This window comes from Bidens hawaiensis, unplaced genomic scaffold (genome assembly GCF_021521415.1).
Source record: "Bidens hawaiensis isolate Kalapana, Puna unplaced genomic scaffold, B.hawaiensis_p1.1 tig00052452_1, whole genome shotgun sequence".
Taxonomy (NCBI): Eukaryota; Viridiplantae; Streptophyta; class Magnoliopsida; order Asterales; family Asteraceae; genus Bidens; species Bidens hawaiensis.
Window position 1 is genome coordinate 50,009 of NW_027499434.1, and position 4,623 is coordinate 54,631.

At 38.7% G+C, this 4,623-nt stretch overlaps 1 pseudogene; it reads right to left on the reverse strand.

Moving 5' to 3' along the window:
• Positions 1-2,503: 2,503 nt before the first annotated feature.
• On the reverse strand, positions 2,504-3,301 carry LOC143599634 (putative CCR4-associated factor 1 homolog 11 pseudogene; annotated as a pseudogene).
• Between the last annotated feature and the right edge of the window lie 1,322 nt (positions 3,302-4,623).

Genomic DNA, 4,623 nt, shown 5'->3' on the forward strand with positions numbered 1-4,623 from the left:
TAAGTGGGTTGAGCTGGTGGCGCCGGACCTTGATGCGGAAGTAGGGCCGAAACGGACTAAAACTAGTTCGTCTGGAGCGTACAGCACTTCCGCCGGGTCGGATTGCCGGGTTGGATTCGACCTAAACGTTGCGGGGGAGGAAACGTCTTCACCGCCGAGGAGGAGGCCATTGGGAAGGGACGCCAGGTGGAAAAAACCGGCTGAGGGGGAAGCCGTAAACATCACCGATCTTGTTGAATCCCTCAATAAATTCAACAAAACCATGGAGGTGGTCTCTAATGACAAAAAGGAAAAAAAAGAATGAGAGATTTGGACTTCCTTACAAGAGACTTCAGTAACCTAAATCCGGTCGACCAAATGCTGATGGAAAAACAAAAGGAACGTATCCGGAAGAGGTTGATCGAAGAAGAACAAGCCGAAGAATAAGAATAATGTTTTTTTTAGTACTTTAATTTTTTTTTAGATATTAATGTGTTTTTTTAATTAATGTGTGTTTTTTTAAATAATTTATGAGTTTTTCTAATAATATGTTTTTTTAATACATTTATAAAAAAATAAAAAAAAAACCGCTTGCGCCCCCTCTCGCGCCCCTCCACACCAGGGCACGGGGCGCGAGCACCACAACCAACACCCATCTTATCAAGTTTCTCTCTCTGCCACACGTCACAATATTATTGGCTGGAGCCCCCACTCGCGCCCCCTCTCGCGCCCCCACACCCCTCAGCCTAACCTGTTATTGATTCAAATGTTAAAAAAGTCTATTGTTTATTTAGCTATACTATTTTTTTTATAAATATAGCATATAAAATTACATAACAAATATTACAATTTAATAATTATATAGAAAAGTAAAAAAAAAACATTTTTTAATGCCCAACGAATCTTTCAAAGGAGCTGCTGGCTAAATTCACCACATCGGGATACATTCGTCTTTTAATCCGGGGAAAACCCTCACCTAAGGCCACGGTCGTGAACGCTCGTCCGAAGGCATGACGGTGCGGTGCGATAAAACTCGCTCAGTTTAAGGATCCAACTAGTGAAAGTCACCTACTCGCCTAGTCTCTCATCATCACCCTAATGCCTCTGAAACTAAATGTTGGGGGTGAGAATCGAATCTGGGTCACATAGAACACAAAGTCTCTCCCTTACCACTAGCTCATTGGCGTAAAACGAAACATAAATAATTTACATGAAACAACTGAAAATAACAAATTGTCCGAATGAACCCAAGCAAAGCTCAGTTTCATAAATTATTCATGGGTCAAAGTCGAGCTAGTTTAAACGAGTTAAGGTTAAGCCTAGAGAGAGGTTTGGCTTTTCGGCTTCTTGACTGCCACATACACACCAATCATAAAGATACTTTTGCTTTTAATAAGTTATCTAATAAAGAATATAAAAGGAATTTAATAAAGAGAAATTCCACGTCATTGTCTCAATTTGTTTAGACCACTGTATGCTCTAACTTTTATAAAAAGTCTTTAAAATAAAATTATCGTGTAAAGAGTATTGAGCGATGTGTCACTTAATCTTACCCGTATGTGTTATATAAGTCTTTATAGGAACGTTACAAGTTAATCAAATTTGAATTTGGATCATTTAACTATACATATTCAAAAAAATTGATGGTGGCCGAGGATTTTGATGGGCCAGCTTGATAATTACAACAAATTACGTATTATATAAATTTATATAAACAAACATGTAGTATATTTCGGTTTGTAAATTAACAAACAGTTATTGGTTAATAATAGGGTAATAATGGTTCTCACGATTCCAAATAGTAAAACAAATATTCCCATCAAACTTCTCAATATCGAACCTGGTTACTTTTGTGACAAATTCATTAAATGTTTAATACCAATTGGACCGTCTCCAACGGGTTAGAGCCTGTCACCCCCCTGCTCGTCCGTCTTCCCCATCTTGTGCAATGTACACCCAGGTCATGTCTCACCTTTCCCTCACAATCACAATCTCTTTCATCTATGTGCGCACCCTTAGTTGCATGTGGCGTGCTCCTTGTCTCTTTCATCCAACTCAACTTAACTTAAAATTTAAGTGACTTTCAAATATAATATAAAAAATCAAATGTCTCCATGATACTCTACTAACATCATCCTAAACCAATCAGACAGAAAAGCCCAAAACCAAAAGCAAAAGATGCCAATCTACTAAACAAACAAACAATGTTATAGTTTATGTGAATTTGTTTGTTATGGGTATAATTCTTATCTACAGAAACAAGTAAAACATTTTAACTAATAATGTTATAGATCAACAATCCAACCCACACACAGGTGTGTTTCTATGCTTTGGTCCTTTGGACAACTAAAACACCAATTGCATATGTGCAGTGTAAGTGTGTGTATACATATACAGTAATACAAAACACAAATAAAATGCATATACCCAAATGAAGTTGATATTTAAAAGCCCACAAATTTACATAATGCTGATTGATTTGCTAATAAAGTAATAAGACCCAATCTATCAATCATCAAACACTTCATACAACTTCTAACCCATAAAGAACACCCGCATACTTCTCCGGCCCACCCACGCAACGCTCCCTAATCTTCCTAAACACATGCCACGTCAACAAGCTATCCGACCCGGCCTGATGACACTTCCCAACCACCCGCTCCAACCCACCAAACAACCCGTCACAATACCTCATCATATGCTTCACATCATACACCTTATCACCAAACAACACTCTCAACAACTCAACGAACAAATTCAAATCACCAGGCAAAACCTTCCCAGTCAAAACCTTAATCAAATAACCGAAATCATACGCGCTGTGAAACGTCACCCACCTCACACCCTCATTACACACCAACCCGGATGACATCATCATCTCACCAAACTTCACCGAATCAACCCCGAAAACCCGATTCTTTTCTAAATCAATCCCTTGTCGTCTCAACAACTCGATCGACTCCGAAGCATACTGATCGGTTTTTGGATCGAAATCATTGAAATTAAACTCCCAGACGTACCGCGTGTTGGGTTCGCCTAATTCAGCTAAATCGGGTAAGTTCCCGTTGGAATCGGTTAATGTGAGTCCAACCTGAATCAATTTCAAGACATCTATATTCGACTTGAGGATTAGGTAGTGGTGGTAACGGTTTTGGTGACGGAAACCGGCGCTAGGATGGACAACGACACCTGGGAACTCGGTGTCCATCGAGACGTAGTCTATTATGGATTGGATTAGACGGAACTCGGGTTCGAGGTTATGTGCCCACACGGAGCGAATTCTAATAGTTGGAGATGGTGATGAAGAAATTTTGGTCGGCATGGAAATGGTTGATGGAGCTGCAGATCATGTGGGATGTGGATGTGTAGGTGATGGTGATATGGGTGTTATTGGGTTTTGTGGTTTATTTAGTGGGTGGTAGAGTGTCAGTTGTGGGACCCAGCAAAAAGGTAAAGTAACATAATACGGAAAAGAATTTTATGTGCAGGGTTGTACGTTGTGCATCGATAGTTATATGTATACTTATCTCGTCTTTTATGCAATCAATGAATAAAGTCGGCTACATACCCGACAGTAAAATGTGACTATATAACACTAGCTAGCCGAGCCTATCATCTTTTATTTCGAGGAAAACCCGTTGTGTAAAGACCCGTTACAATAAAGTCCAGTTAAGATCGGATTCAAACTTAAGATATTGTGGTATTCGTTTCACATCTACAAGTTGAATTAAAGCACAATAATAGTTGTACTCTATAATAGTTTTTTTTTCGGTTTATTTAAAAATATAGTGCACACCGGATAGGGCATAAACAAGGCGAACCGAGCATGCTCACTCTGACCTACGAGACTTGAGCTCTTTTCTAATCTCGAGTTTGGCTCGCGAGTTGTTTTTCAAGTTTTCGTTTGGCTTGTATACTATTTATTTATTAAATTATATACCCTTTTTAAATATTTTATGTATTTTTAGTTCTACCTTAAGCGAGCCTAAGCTCGCTCAAGCTCAGCTTTGCATTGTAAAAATAATGCATAGAAGTTCAAAAGAGGTAAAATTTAATGCATAAGGCTTCTTATGGCTCGATAAGTCTAAAAAAACTTCCATACATGGCTCTAGCCCGAGCTTAATAACTAAAGAAGCTTTAAATGAGGCTCGAGCTCTTGGTCGATAACTAAAGGAGCTTTAACGAGGATCGGGCTCGAAAAATTTCGGCTTGTTTCGAGCTTTTTATCAATCCGAGCTCGTGAGCGGCTCGCCTCGTGTGCAGTGGCAGATCTAGACATCAATTTCAAGGGCAACGTTTAAAAATTTTTTTTTTTACCATATTTCACACAATGTAAACCATGCCCGTCTCCGAGAATTGTGAAAATTTTTTAGGCCGAAGGCGAAAAAAATTGGCCCTTAAATTATTTGAGTAATTGAGTTTAAACATTAAAAATACATGTTTTTTTAAATACATATATAATTAAAAAAATAAAACTTCAGGCCTATCGGGTTGTCAGGCCGAGATCGGTCGACCACCTAGCCCTGCCTCACAGTCGCCCTTGATGTATAGAAATACGATAATAAATAAATTTAAGCACATAGGGTGCAAATTTCTCCTATTTTGTTTTTGAAAACTTGAAATCGAGACATTACATCCTTTTCT